Here is a 16,383-nt window from a genome sequence, read left to right as displayed (position 1 = left end):
TCTGTGGCCTCATCAGAGATACTGTTCTTGACAGCTTGTAGTCCATCCTCATGTGGAATATTGGTGTAAAGACCTTCTACATCCATGGTGGCCAGCATGTTGTTTTCTGGAAGATCACCAATGCATGGTGTTAAGTATCAGGGGGTAGTCGTGTTAGTATGTATCCACAAAAACAACAAGAAGTCTGGTGGTACCTTAAAGACTCACAGATTTATTTGGGAATAAGCTTTCGTGGGTAAAAAAACCACTTCTTCGGATGCATGGAGTGAAAATTACAGATGCAGGCATTATTATACTGACACATGAAGAGAAGGGAGTACCTCACAAGTGGAGAACCAGTGTTGACAGGGCCAATACAATCAAGGCGGATGTAGTTCACTCCCAATAATTGAGAATTGGGAAAATCAGCATTCTGTTGCATCAGAAGTCATGCAGGATTTGCTTTGGAGAGGGTATGAAATTGTGGAGAATGGCTATCACCCATGGCCCACCACTTCCTACATTGTGAAGCTCATACCATGTGCAGCACCTGTGTAGATGCTTCTGTTGAGCCAGGAGAAGTGGGTGGGCATGGCTCCTTTTCGCCCCGTCTTTCATCACCTTCACCACAAGGGATGAATGAGAATACACCTCTTTAATTTTAGAATATACCTCTTGAATTTTAGAAAATAAAATGTTTTTTCTCCTTTATAACCCAAAATGAAACGTGTAAAGTGCACACTATCTCCGTTAGCCTTAGGAACAAAGGTCATGCTTAGAGCTAGTTAGGTATTTTCCACCAAAATGATTTTTGAAAATATAGCTTCCACAAAATCAAAATTTTGTGTTCAGGACCCACTTTTTTTAAGTCCCTCCAGTTGGATCAGTTTGCATGTTCGGCATGCCACTCCTGGCCATCATGTCTCTCTTGCATGGGAGTGTCTATTAAAACCCATCAAAGTTATGTTACAGTAACTTTTACACAAGAGTCTTTGATCAGAAGTCCCGTGGGGTCGGAAGGAAGAACATATGATTATCATTACCTCATTATGTTCTGGGAGTTTCCTTCCAGCCTTCTGTCTCCAAGGTTATGTTACTTCAAAAGCCTCCGCTTTTGATCTTGTTCCTGTCTATCAGTGCTAGTTCATACCTCCTTCTATCTATCTAGGGTATTTTTATAGCCCCCATTACCATAGAGTTTGAGCCACTCACAATCTTAGAATAAATACACTGAAGACCCCTGTGAGGCATGGAAGTACTATTACCCCCCTCTTTACAGATGGGAGGTACAGAGAGGCCAAGTGACTTTCCCAAAATCACAGAAGAAGTCTGTGGTGAAGCAGAAACTTGAATCCAGTCTAGAGCACTAATCACTGGAACCATCCTTCCCCTCTGCATGCATCCGGTTTCTTTCTGGCACCATAACACATACATGACTGACAGACTCTTAATCCTCTGTCACATGCCTAAACGTACATTTAGTAGCTGAACTTTAGACTCCTATTTTAAAAAAACCTCAGCTATATAAAATCTCTGCATATAGACTCCAAAAAGACATTTCTCAAGAATCTTGATAAGGGAAAACCAAAAAGGCTTAAATTTCGAGGGAAAAGTTATGGACCAAGTTCTTTGCTGGTCTAACTGATGTTAATCTCCAACATGCATATATTATTTTTAAATTGCAGTAAGGCCAATTACAATTAATAAACTGGATCTTGTGTTTGTTTACTGTTTTTATTAGAGAAGCTCCATTTTAAATAAGTACATTTTAGTTACGGGTTTTCTTAAATATTCATTTGTTGGAGCTATTGGCATATTCCTATTAAAACTTTCCAATTTTAGTGAAGCAAGAATTTTTTATCTATGATTCAAAGTTCTTTTAAAAAAAATAGCTCAGGGAAATTATTTCCTAAGCATTGCTGATGAAAGAATAATGATCCTTTCATTAGATAACACTTTGTAGGCATATTTTGCTGATACTTCATAGCTGGCATATTCTTTGTGCATCCACAGGCTTGGCCATATGCCAGGCTTATGCAAGCATTTGTAACCTATTTAAATATGTACTAGGGGAGTGATGTATTCTCATGTATCTCAGAGTGTGAGCTCATATCTTTGGTTCTTGACAGATCTGAAAGCTTCTGACATCTAGCACAACCTTGTTTGGTACATCTTTCAGACACTGCTCACTAGATTGTCGATATCACATCATTCCATTTGGAAACTATGGCAAATTAATGATGTGTTAAAACCAATGTTACAGAAGGGTAGAATGTGCATGCATATGAATTGAAAGAATGGGGGTTGCTGCCAAAATCAACAAAGAACTAAACTGTAACAATTGAATCTGATGTTACAAAACAAAATGTTCCTTTTTCCAGTTCATTTAAGTTTTATGATAGGCTTACCCTAAAGTATGATTGTATTAATAAAAGGTGATAAACACTAATGGATTTTTTTCTAGAATATATTTTGCTCCGTGGTTGTGTTTAGATTTTCATATGAAGGATCATTTTTCTTAGTACTATCTTTATCCCCTTAATATGTGTCTGTTCAGTGTCTATTTTCCCCTATTTGCTATACAAAAACAATATTTAACCTTACAAAAAGACTTCTTAATTGATTTTTTTCTTCAGCATGATATTACACCATTGTATATGTAATTATAAAATTCCTGATGTTCATGTATCATTTCAGCCAGATTGAGATATCCTTATTCAAACATATATCTTAGTACACAAGAAGTCCCACTGAAGTCATGAGTTACAGGTATCACAGTTTGGCCCTTGGTAGTTTCCCAAACTAAGTTTAAATGTATTATACAAAATAGAGAAATATTTATTTGTAGTTCACTAGCAACATATGTACTAAGTACTGTCCACCCACATCTGAAAACAAAATCCCCGCTCTGAAAAGCTCACAATCACTGTACAATTATACCAACACAACTTTGCTACAAGACTGATTGTAAAACCTTTTGCAGACAGATGGAAAATCTTATGCTTCAGTTATTTCAGCCACTGTTTAATGAGGTATCTTCTTAAAAAATCCTTAATCCTAGTCATATCACATGTCCAAAAATCCCCATACTTGTTTTGCTATTTCAGTAGCATTGGCTGGCAAACACTGTCCTTGTAATTGGTAAAAGATACAATAAAAAGGAGTCCAGTTTAAGCATAGCTAATCCCACAATGGTTTATTTTATTTCGTCTAGTTTATTATCTGTACAATAAACCAGATTCATTGAAAGAATTGTTAAGGAATGGAATTCGTTTTAGATTTTAAATTTTAACTAATAGCAAAAGTTTGTCAAAATTTAAAGGTACTGATGTTAAACAGCAAGTAGTTCTTGTAATAATTCCTCTCTCCTAGAAAAGTGTCACTTCATAAAACATGAGTTGGATTGCTAGCTTCAGATGTTTGCTTACTGCAAGTAAAGGAATTCAATAACTGGGAGACTGGAGGTCTCTGATTTGGTAACAGGATACAAAGACTCTCACTTTGAAATCACAGCCAAAAGTAGTTACTGTTAAACAGCTATTGAGAGATTTATTGAGAGGCGGGGTCAGTTCCTACTGGACAGATGTTCACTTCAAAAACAACAAAAACGTCAAAACTAGCATGTTTGCTGGTCAGCCAAGGGCAAAGACTGAACAGTCACAGACTGATCTCCCCATTCATCTCTAGAAGTGACCCTCCAGCTCTGGGCTGTTGAGAGACACAGTGAGTAGTGTAGAAAGGCTAGTACTGCTGCTGCTTGTACTGTTCGTTGTATGTTCTTTGGAAAAACAACAGGATCAAATGTTCTACACTATGGCTGTTTTGCACCACTCTGGCAGCAGATGGGGCAATCCCCCAGTGACACAGAGCTACCATGACAGCTCCTAGATCACCCTTTCTGTAGGCCATTCATACCTGCCTTTGTGACTCACTTTCTCAGTCTGAAAGTCATGCTAGAACCTCAATTAGTCAGAAACGGACAGAAACGGGGCAAAGAGGGATTTTTTTTACCTATCTGTAGCTAGTGAGAAGTGTGAGACCATTTCTTTCAGGTGGAGACCTTGCTACATATTAGCCTTGTCTTTCTCACTTAGATGTTAGAATACTGAAATGCGCTTTACGTGAGGCTATCCCTTAAAAACTGTTTGGAAGCTTAATGTGAAATTAAAGCTGTTTGGAATGTGGCTGTGGTATTTTAGGCAGTAGACATATCGTTGGTGTTCTGTGGTCTATTCTAGCTTCAGATTTGCTTCCAGATAGAGTTTAAATTGTTCTTGACCTGCCATATAAAGTCCAAAGGTTTCAGGGAGCTGGCTTTCTTCAGAGGCCATGTTTCTCCCCATGCAATGCTGCCACAGCCAGCAGAAGCCTCCAAGCCAAGCACCACTGACTTGGAAGAGGGTGGGGAGTAGGGCATTTTCCTTAAGAAAGTCCTTTGCTTTGGTTCTCTTCTCCCCCTTTCTTCTAACTCTAATGGAGCCTGGACCTGTTGATCTTTAGAGTATGTTGCAAGGCTTCACTCTGTTCTTGGGACTTTGTGGAGGGGTGTGAGATGTCCAGATATGCAGGGTGCTCTATCTGCTTGGGCAAGTTTTTGTCTTAGCCAAAATTGCATGGGTAGCTTTTTGTACTTCTATTGCGGTGTCTCTTTTAAATATTAAAAAACTGTTTGGATCAGTGCTTTAAATATTGTTTTGTGTTTGGGTGGTAAAGAAAAGCCATATACTGTTCTAAGATTTCCTTTCCTACCTAAGTAGCTAAGGCTATGGAAAGCAATGCTGCTTAATTGTTAAGTTATTCTTAGATGAAATAGCTCTGTGTAACTGATTGAAGCTCAAGTATAATTCCCACATCAAAATCTCCGAGTTACATTTATGATTGCTTTACTGCATTCTGTATCAGCACAATCACTAAAAATTCAGAAAAATCACGGATTTAAGCTAAAATTTATATAAACATTACTCTTCATTGACATGTTTTTCCACCCAAACCTCATTATATTCAAATATTCACAGATTCCCTTTCAACTCCAACATATTATCAACTACAGTACACAAATATAACTCCTCACTGTCCAACTATAGTGCCCAACCTAAAACTCCAGTCTTAGCTAGTGCAAGGCTTGTCTCCATTTGAAAGTTAATTCGGATTAGGGTAGGGTGTGAATTTAAAACTCAATGACTATTCTTGATTAACTCTATTTGTGGAAACACTTTTATTCTGAAATAAGAATGCCTTGTTCTGTTTAGCTTAATCCACTTTCAAATTATAGCTATTCTGGAATTATTCTTTGTATAGACAAGCCGTAAAATAAACTTCTTACAGATGTATGTGTAGTAGTAAAGTCTATAGTGTGCTACTTGTACATGAAAAAGTATGAAGTAGGATTTGAGGCATTGTATTGGGGTGGGTGTGAATGATTATCCAGAGATTTCCTAACTGGGAATGAGTTAATTGCAGTTACAGCTATTTCACTGTAAAATATTTTTTTTATGTTGGAATTTCTCAGGTTTTTAATAAGTATGTACCTATTAGTGTGAATAAGTGTCTTCAGTGATATCGTTGCTAATATGTATTGTTCTCCAGTAACTTCTCTCAAAGTCCTGATGTCCTCCATGTCCTCTGCCCAACCCTGGTTCCCACTCTGCCCCTCCCACACACAGCTGTCCTGCTTTCCCATGTCTCCCTGAAAAGCCTCATTTGCCAACCAACCCTTTCCCATTTTACCCCAGATTAATCCTCTACTCCCTTTCACCTCAGGAAGCACTGTTTTCTCCCCTCCTTCTGCACAGATCTGCTTCAGTCTCTCTCACTCACTCACCAATGCCATTCCAATGTTAAATGCTGATCTACATTGATATTTATCAATTTATAAGTGGAATGAGATGGGGGACTGGAAGGGCATGGGGAAAGTGAGGCTGTTAGTACAGGAGCACGGGGGCAATATCTAGAGAGGTCAGAGCACCTTGTGGGGAGACCTAGGTGAGCTCTGATGAATCTCCTTTGGTTTCTCTATGGTGGTGAACTATAGACAGTATATCTGAGATCAGCTCCACTCTGATGACCCATAGGAGAAAAAGCTGTATTGTCAGAGCTGAGCTGCTAGGCCAGCTTCTTCCCTTTTGAAGTTTGTGGGAGAGGGGGAGGGTGGAGGAGAAGTGCGGGGTTATGCAGGATATGTTTTGGGAGTGGAGGGAACAGGGATTCTGAGGAGGTTCGGGAGAAGCCCAGTTTTTATTTTATGTATCAATGTCTCCGTGCATTAGGATGGAATTTCTCACTGAGTTATTGCCCTAACCCTAACTCTTGGGGAGCCCTTGTTGTGCAGAAGCTTTGGCACATAGATAATCTCCATTGGGAGCCCTGTACTGGGAAAGGAGAGCACTTTGGCTTTGTACTGCACGCCTTTTCAAGTTGCTCAAATGATATCTGCATTTGTGTAAGTGGTGTGATGCTCTGGAAGACATCATTTTTCTGACCATAATATGGGCTCATTAGATTGTAAAATGTGTACAAGTGAGTTGTTTTTCATGGGGGGCAAAGGAAGTAGGCCTCTGGTGAGACCTGTATATTTTAAAAGTTTCTCTATTTTCCTCCAAACCTATTGGTGTGTGGGCAGAACTTGCTTGAGCAAGAAAGGGATGTACAGTATTTCAAATGAACCAGAAGTTCTGAGCATTTCTCTATTTGTGCACGTTGCTGTTGGTAGTTTCCTGTGCAGAAATCCAAGATGGCGTTGACTTGTGCAGCTAGAAAGGAAAGATTCAGTTTTGTAGATATCTACTCGTTTTCTTTCTTCTAATGAGGCTAACTCTAGCAAGTTTTAGGATGACTGTTGTTCAAGACAAACTGTGTAACTCCTATTTTGGAGACTCTTTAAAAACTGGATGCGGGACTATTTTTTAAATTTGATAAAATGGGGCTGGAGTGTGTGGAGGGGTTATGATGGGGCAGTTATGTCTGACCTATAGATTATATATTTAATTATTTATACAGAGTGTAGATATTGAGAAAAATGAATATCCCATAACCAGTGGCTAGGGCACTCACCTGGGAGATTAGAGGCCCAAGTTCAAATCAAGCAGAGAGGGAATTGAACCCTGGGTTCCTACATCCCTGGTCAGTGGCCTAACCATTGGGCTAAAAATTATCAGAGGTTGTTGCTGCCATCTCCTCCTTCTCCCATTTTGTGAATCTAGCCTGAAACTTTTTTTGGCCAAAACTATTGGATGAATTTGGGTCAAATTTGTGAACAGTTTTGGATAGACTGAAACCACATTTTTTGACAAATAAACTATTGGCCTAAAGAATCAAGAAGTTTTAACTCATAGGATGCTCATTTTATAATGTTAATGCAAACTTTCCAGAAAAGTGACAGGTTATGCCCGTGATACAAGCTGTGAGATATAATTTGCACTGAAGGGGTTTAAGTCTAATGCACATAGCTCTGTGATATAGCCTGAAATATTATTTTTTAGAGAAAGAAGGTGGATGAGGTGATATCTTTTATTGAACCAACTTCTGCTGGTGAGAAAGACAAGCTTCTCCTGACCTGAGGAAGAGCTCTGTTTAAGCTTGAAAGCTTGTCGCACCAGCAGAAGTTGGTCCAAAAAAAGATATTACCTCACCCACCTTGTCTCTGTAATATCCTGACACTGACATGGATACAACACTGGATACATATTATTTTTTAGTAAGTAGGTTGAATTAGAAGTGCAGTGGAAGGGGAAATTTTTCAAGATTTTTTACTGAGACTATGTGCTCGTGAGAGGGGAATAACTGCTGTTTTTTATTTTTCATCTTAAAACCCAAAATGGTGCCAACTCTTTATATTAATGACCTCATTGCTATTTCTCTCATGCAGTCATATGATACTGACCAGAACTATGAAAGAAATGTTTGAAATGTACACCTAAGTTCGTACTGCTGTTCCAGCAATTTGTACTGTAGGATATAAAGTAATATGAACTAGTAAAAGGGGCACAAGGTGTCAGTTAACACTGTTCTGGAAGGTTTATTACCTTCCCCAAAGATGAGAAATTCTTCTTGGCTGAGTGATGTTATTGTGGTGAGAACTCAATTTGAAAACCCACATACCGTGGAAATTCTTGAAAACTTTCCCTTTGTACTACTGTGTAGTAACAGTCTGTCAACCAGTGTCATCCACAGAACTGCTGCAGTAGCAGAAAGATTTTCAACGCTATTTCAAGAATAGGAAACATTTTTTCATTTCTAGCAAGTTTCATCACTTTAATTTAAAAAAGTTAAAAGATACTGTAGATCCAAATGAGAGGACATGAATTACTGTGCTTCCTTAAAAACAAAAATAAGGTTAAGTATTATACAGTATGGCCTTACTTCGTATCTCTTACCCTAGTTCTGTCTCATTTCTAAGCTACCTTTCGCCAGGAACCCCACTGTGCCATCAGTTTTAGGCTGGATCACTTGTACACCTGATATTAAAGGGCACAGTCCTACAGTTCTCACTCATTTAAGTAAGTGATGTCAGTGGGACTACTCACATGAGTCAGGAATCAGACTTACCATGTGAGATATTGTCCTTAATTTGTAACAGTTATAAAGGTTAATACCCTGTCTTCCCACAAGACTGGGGCAGGGTAGCACAAGAAGGATGGAATGGACATTGCAGACACTTGTGGCATGAGAAAGCAGATACTAGCAAGCACAGAGATCTCGTGCCCTTGGCCTCTGTTGTAAGTTATATAGCAGTTTCTCATTTACCATTGTGTGGGGTGTCAAGCTGTCTGGAGTGGCTCATGACTGTGATTAACCACCTCAGGGCAGACTGCTAAGAAGAAGGGCACAAACCCCAGATTGGTTGTGTGTTCTATATTTGGATTTCACCAACTGAGTATCAAGTGTGAACTAGTCAAGCACTATTAACAGCCTTAACTTGGACTTACAGACAGTCCCCTTGGTAACCCAGTCTATCCTGCCACTCAGGTAAGTTTGTCTTTGTAAGAGATGGTCCCTTACACAAAAAATAACAACATTCAGGTTACTCCCAGTCCCAAAGGACCAGTCACTTACCCAGGACCAGCGCTAGGGGTTTGAGCGCCCTAGGCGGCCAGCAATTTCGGCTCCCCGCGCGCTGGTCCCGCAGCTCCGGTGGAGCTGCCGCAGTGGTGCCTGCGGAGGGTTCGGTGCTCCGTGGCTCCAGTGAAGCTGCTGCAGTCGTGCCTGCGGGAGGTCCACCGGAGTTGCGCGAGGAACCGCCTGCCCGCAGGCAGGACTGCAGCGGCTCCACCGGAGCCGCGGACCAGCAGACCCTCCGCAGGAGCTGCCTCCTGCCCCCTCCAGCAAAATGACACCCACCAATTATTCTGGCGCCCTAGGCGATTGCCTAGGCTGCCTAAATGGTAGCGCCGGCCCTGCACTTACCCCAGGTCAATTGTACCTCATCAAGACTTGTCTACACTACAAAATTATTGATTTAATCTAATTCTACCTTGAGCCTCCGAATTAATTAAGTTGATTGTGCATGGCCACACCGTGCTCATTGTCTCAATGGAGTGCATCCTCACTAGCAGTGCCTGCATCGATGCACAAAGCAGTGCATCGTGGGTAGCTATCCCAAAGTGTAACTTACCGCAGTGTGTTTTGGGAAGCTTGTGCAATGCCTCATGGGACCAAAACATTGTCGCAGAGGAGAATGGGAACATTGTGTCGGCATCCCATGATTCACTGTGCTCAACAGCAAACAACCCAGTGGTTTTTGCGCCTTAAAACCGCCGGGCATATGCCGTATTCCCAGAAGCATGGAGCCTGCTCAGCTGTGCACTCTTGCTGTGAGCATCTCAAACAGCTCGCGCCTTCCACTGCAGTATTTCCAGAGCCGAAGTAGGATCCGCTGCATGGAATAGTGATATTCTGCAAGCAGCCCTGCTGCATGCCACTGAAAAAAACAATTCACAGTTGGTGCAGGCAGTCACAGAGCAGCTGCTCTCTGTTGAGTGACGTTTCTGGTCCCATGAAACAAGCACTGACTGGTGGGACCTCATCATTTTGCAGGTATGGGATGATGAGGAATGGCTGCAGAACTTTTGAATGCGGAAGGCCACCTTCCAGGAACTTTGTGAAGAGCTTTCCCCTGCCCTGCAGTTCAGCAAAACAAAAATGAGAGCTTCTCTGAGAAGCGAGTGGCGATCGCTATTTGGAAGCTTGCAACGCCAGACAGTTACCAGTCAGTGGGGAATCAATTTGGAGCAGGTAAATCAACCATGGGAACTGCTGTGCTCCAAGTGTGCAGGGCCATTAATCGCCTTATGCTAGGAAGAATAGTGAGTCCGGGAAATGTGCAGGACATAGTGGATGGTATTGCCGTAATGGGGTTTCCTAATTGCGGTGGGGTGATAGACGGAATGCATATCTCCATCTTAGCACCAGACCACCTTGCCAAAGAGTACATAAACCAAAAGGGATACTTTTCAATGGTGTTGCAAGCACTGGTAGATCACAGGAGGTGTTTCACCAACATCAACGTAGGATGGTCGGGAATGGTTCATGATGCGCACATCTTTAGGAACTTGGGTCTGTTCAAAAAGCTGCAATCCAGGACTTTCTTTCCAGACCACAAAATGAACATTGACAACACTGAGATGTCTATAGTTATCCTGGGGGACCCAGCCTACTCCTTGCTGCCATGGACAGCAGTAAGGAGCAGTTCAACTATAGGCTCAGCAAGTGCAGAACAGTGGTTGAATGTGGCCTTGGTCATTTGAAAGGGTGCTGGAGAAGTTTACTAACAAGGCTGGACCTTAATGAAGAGAACATCCCCATGGTTATAGCTGCCTGCTATGTGCTCCATAATATCCGTGAAAAAAGGGAAAACATTTTCTGCAGGAGTGGGCAGTTGAAACAGATCGCATGACAGCCATTTTTGAGCAGCCAGACGCAGGGTAAACCTTTTGTTGCTCTTGTGCTAGGCACTGTACAAGCATAGATCAATGGGGTCCTCCTGCATGACTAGGGCTCCTAGGCACTACAGTAATATAAATAAATAATAATCATAAATTTTGTGTATTGATATGGTGACTCCCTGTAGTCTAAGCCAATGAAGCTCTCTATGGCAACACTTTTCCACTTTCACGAATGGAGGGAGTAAAAAGCTCTTTCCCCTCTGGAGCTTCTGGCCATTGGGCTTACATGTTATATCCCAAGTAGAGTGGGGCAGTGGGAGGTGGGGAGGGAATCAGATGCTCAGCCATACACAGGAGAACATTGTCAGCATCTAGAGTAGATTTATTTTGTTTTCAGTAGATCATCTTATTACTTTACTATACTCTGTTGCATAGGTGCCAACTCCGTGGATGCTCTGGGGCTGGAGCACCCAAGGAAAAAAACTAGTGGGTGCTCAGCACCCACCAGCAGCTCCCCCATCAGCTCCTCCCCCTCCCCGCTAGCTTCTTGTGCCCGCTGATGGGCCCTGCCAATCAGCTTTTCCCTCTCCCTCTCAGCAGCTCCCACCCACTGCAATCAGCCGTTCAGCAGCATTCAGCAGGTGCTAGTGGGAGGAGTGGGTGGAATGGGGCAGGGGTGGAACGGGTGGGAAGAGGTTGGGTGGGGGTTTGGACTGGGGATGGGGCCTAGGGTGAAGCAGAGGTCGAGCACCCCCCCAGCAACTCATAAAGATGGTGTATATGCTCTGTTCTCTTAACACAGCTGATGATATATTGATGGTGCATCCCTTCCTGTAAACCTTTTTTAAATACAATGGGCAGATTGAGAATCTTTTGGGATATTGCTTCTTATGGATTGGAATAAAAAGTGTTCAACCATTTTCTCAATGAACAAAAGTTCCATTATACCGTATCAATTTTTTTTTTCTGAATGTAGTGATGCGATCCATGGTTCTTCATGGAGAGGACCTACATGTGAGATAACATTTAAGAGTTTTTTCAGATTACACATCTAGGTTCTTATAAGCATTATGCCAATTTACAACTAAGAAAATTTACAGATGAGAACAATATTGTTTTAGCCCATTTATAAGTAATTTTGTTAAGACATTTAGGTTATGTGCTTCTTGGACCGCATAAAAGAAAATAAACTCTAAAAAGTATCTTTTGCATATAAATATCACTCTTTTTAGTAACAGCATATGTAATTACACTATTTATTTATGTATTACAGATAATGGGAAAATTTTAAACATTGTTTTAAGGAACAATCATAAATAGTTACTTTACTAAAATATTTAATAATTACTCAAATAAACGTATTGTATAATAAAAGGGAAAATATTTGCTAGAAGTACATTATTAAAATCACTTAAGTTTAATCCATATATAGCTTTTGTATTCTTTTACATTTGTCATCACATCTTTCCATTCCTTTCAGATCCATCCCTAAGAAGATCTTTCACAACTGTATTTATGACAAATAAGTGATTACTATGGGCAAATCTAAGCCCACTAGTGTTTGCCTAGTGTTATGTTCAACAAGATAAGCAATTGTATGTGCCCAGCATATTTTTTTGGCTATATAATACAGTACATATCAGATATTGTAAACATTTTGGCATGGAATTACATAGACCAGATTACTGGATCCACCCTCATGACTCTAAAATGTTCCATGCTATACTACTTCTAGGGGCAGAGTGAATAGACAGTTGCTTCGTTCATTTTGTGCACCTGTTATAAATTTTTGTTAACTTTTCCTCTGTGTATTCTGTTGATACTAATTTCACATTAGTACAGACAAGGGGAGATTCACCAGAGTAATGTTCAGAATGTGTTAGAGCATGGGAGTCTCAAAGCATAGGGTTTCACCGTTTGATTAAATTGTATCCCTATATCCAGACATTCACCTTGTAAAACTCTACCCAGCCCCTCATCCTCATATCCACCTGATCTGATATTCTAAATAGAATAATAAATAGGTCATGAATAGAATTATTAAAGTGTTATTCAACACTAGAAACATTAGGACAGAAGATTTAATTTTCTTCAATAATATAGCTAGTGACTTAAAAAGTAAATAATTATAGTAGTTTGAGACTAGTTATGTGAATGAAATGGGCAGGACTTAACTCTGTATCTCTCTCAGGCTGAGGCATTTTCTGCAATCTAATCATATTTGTTCCAGAATCCTTTATCCAGTATATCCTGTTTATTACTTTTTCTCCATTGCAAACATATTTTCTTAGAAAAAGTGCCTAAATTGTTCCTCTCCTTTGAATATTTGATTGTGTAGCTTAACAACATCCCAAATGAAGGTTTTTATTTCATGTATTTAGAATGCTGCTGACCTTAACCACAGTAACAAAAAGGGCCGTGGGAGCTTTTTGAAAAGTGTTATCAAAATATTGATTCCTCTTTAACTGCTGCCTCAAAGATAGTAATAAATGACTCCTCCCCCAGAACAAAAGAGGGGAAGAGAGGTGCCATTACAACATCCTCAGTAGATGAGGATGTATTGTGTGTAGCAATAAAATGGAATTTTATATGGTGCAAATATATATATGCTGTTCTACTTACATATGACTCATTTCTAATTATAGATAACTGTTCATCCCAGGGAATGGGGGATAGGAATTTGAACCAAGTGCTGGCTTGTTTTGTTAGCTACTCAAAGGTTTACTTTAAATGTTTGATTATAAGATTTCCCTCTCCTATGGTTCCCTCCTCTCCTATGATGATTTACACTCTGTCTTTCCTTTCTGCATGTGATAACACTCCTTATTTACATGCACCCAGCACAGAGTATTTTTAGGCACATGTTAAAACTCCCTAGATGGGAATCAAAACCAACCACAACATTCTCACTTCAATGGTATCATGTCTAACCATTGCTATTCAGCTGGTACAGCCTTAATTATATCTGTTGAATACTAGGTTATAATTCTTTGCCCTTGAAGGTTACTGCAATATGTCATGTGTCAACTCGAGTCATAAGCACAAAGTATTTTCTTTTCCTTCTTTGGATATAACCACTAAGAATTACCTTAACGTAGTCACATAATTTTAATATGTAACATTATGAACCATATTATAATATGTAATATTACTAAAAAAAAATGCCTCCTGTTCATGCATACTGCTTGATCTACTATATCCAATCATGCGTTTCATATATGAAGGTAACCTGACCCTAAGATAGACAGGATAAATCACCCTTATATTTCAAGTATTTGAACTGGAGATGGAGTCTACAAATCATAAAGGGCATGATCAATGCTTACAGCAGATCAGAATAGCTCACCTGTTTTGATGGCCATTGGGAAAGATCTAGAGTTTGTACTGTGATATGAATTTTTTAAAAGAGAAAAAACATATTAAATAACAATGGCTGAATCAGGCTAACAGAGAATCTCCACAAGCTGTGAATAGTGTGGCCCAGAATCTCAGTCAGTTGTGAACAATTTTGTGGTCACAGACTGAAGGGCAACATATCACAAATACCTAGCTAGATCTGAAATTTAGTCCAGCAGAAGGCATTGTTTTAGGAAAATGTCTTTAGAAGTTCTTGAATGTTTATTCCACAGCTCGCAGTTTTATGAATTAAGACCTTCTGACAGCTTTTAAGAACTGGTATGTTTCTTAAGGTGCCACGTTTACAGAAAAACTCATGTTTATTAGTACCAACTCACTGTGACTATCAAAGGCCAGATTCATCAATTGGCTGTGGATACTTTATGTTGCAATGCAAAGCAGCTGTAAAGATAGCTTAGCTAGCTGGTTAAATTGTAGTGGCACAAAGTAATCAGAGTGTACTAGTGAATCTCGGCCCCAAAGTCAAATTCTACTCTTGTAAGTGGTTAGGTGACCTAGCGCTTGCAAATTCAGTTACACCAGGCATGGGCAAACTATGGCCCACAGGCCAGATCCAGCCCATCGAGGTTTTAGATCTAGCCCATGCGATTGCCACCCTCGTGGTGCTGTGGTCCCTGCGCCACTGCTGGAAACAGCCGGAACTATGTCCCCACAGTCCCTGGGGGAGGAAGGGCAGAGGGCTCTGTGCACTACCCTTGCCTCCAGGCACCACCCCCAGCAGCTCTTATTGGCCAGGAATGGGGAACCATGGCCAATGGGAGCTTCGGGAGAGGTACCCGCAGGGGAGGGCGCACATGGAGCCCTCTCCCCCCCCCAGGGGCCACAGGGACATGGTACCAGCTGCTTCCAGGAGTGGCACAGGGCCAGGACAGGCAGGGCGCCTGTCTTAGCCCCACTGCACGCTGCTGCCACCCCGGAGCTGCTCCAAGTAAGCGGCACCGGGCAGGAGCCTGCACCTCAAACCCCTCCTGCACCCCACACCCCAACTGCCTGCTGCACCTCTCCTGCACCCCAAACCAACTCCCTGCCCTGAGCCCCCTGCCGCACCTCTCCCACACTCCAATCCCCTGCCACACCCCAACCATCTTCCATGAGCCTCCTGCCTCACTCCACACCCCCTTCTGAACTCCAACTCCCTGCCCTGAACCCCCTTGTATGCCCCACACCTCTCCTGCACCCCAACCCCCTGCCCTGAGCCCCTTCCTGCACCTCACCCCCTCCCACACCCTGCCCTCCTTCCCACACCCCAACCCCCTGCCCCAGCCATATACTCATGGCCCTGCATGCAATTTCCTCACCCAGATGTGGCCCTTGGGCCAAAAAGTTTGCCTGCCTCTGAGTTACATAATACTTTTTAAAATAATTAACCCAATAGCTTTAATCAAACTTTCATGGTTGGAGAATTTCTGCAGAATTTAGTCTTCGTGTAGATCTTTCGTTTTTAAAATCACACACATGTTTAGGAAGAGCAGAGATTTCACACCTGCAGGATGAGGCATGACCATCTGCAGGGGAGGAGGGAATTCCTGTGCCAGTGCCCAGCTCTTATAAAGGACTGGAATTGGTGAACTTCTAAAGGAGTTGGAGCACTCCTAGACAGTGCCTCATACTGGACAGTCTTTGGGATCTTTTATGAGATTACGTGCAGTGGAAGCCTCTATGCTATAGCAGAAGTGAATAGAAGATCCTGAAGTAGACTGTATGTACATCCACAGGATCTCCTGTGCCTCAGTGATTGTCTCTCCATGATAAATCTCCATGATTCTACAGATTAGGCCTCAGTTGGTTCAATAAGGTGCAAAAACTGTTCCTCCAAGAAAATCAAGCCTGTCTGTTCTCCAACGATCCACCTGGGAGATGCAATACTCAGAAGAATCGAAAGTACCTTCTGCAAGGGACAGATGGAAAACAGGACAGTGTGCTTCGTTCCTGGAGCCAAGACACAAGACGCCACTCTAAGACTGGATAGGCTTCTGAAGTTGATATGTTAGGATCCACTGGCGATTGTTCACATCAGCACTAATGACACATTAGGGAACAGGATGACTGGCTCCTTACGCACCTATCTATAAAGGATAGGGGAAAAAAGCTGCCTGATCATGGGGGA

This window comes from Gopherus evgoodei, chromosome 7 (assembly GCF_007399415.2).
Source record: "Gopherus evgoodei ecotype Sinaloan lineage chromosome 7, rGopEvg1_v1.p, whole genome shotgun sequence".
Classification (NCBI taxonomy): Eukaryota; Metazoa; Chordata; order Testudines; family Testudinidae; genus Gopherus; species Gopherus evgoodei.
This window is presented reverse-complemented; position numbering follows the sequence as displayed.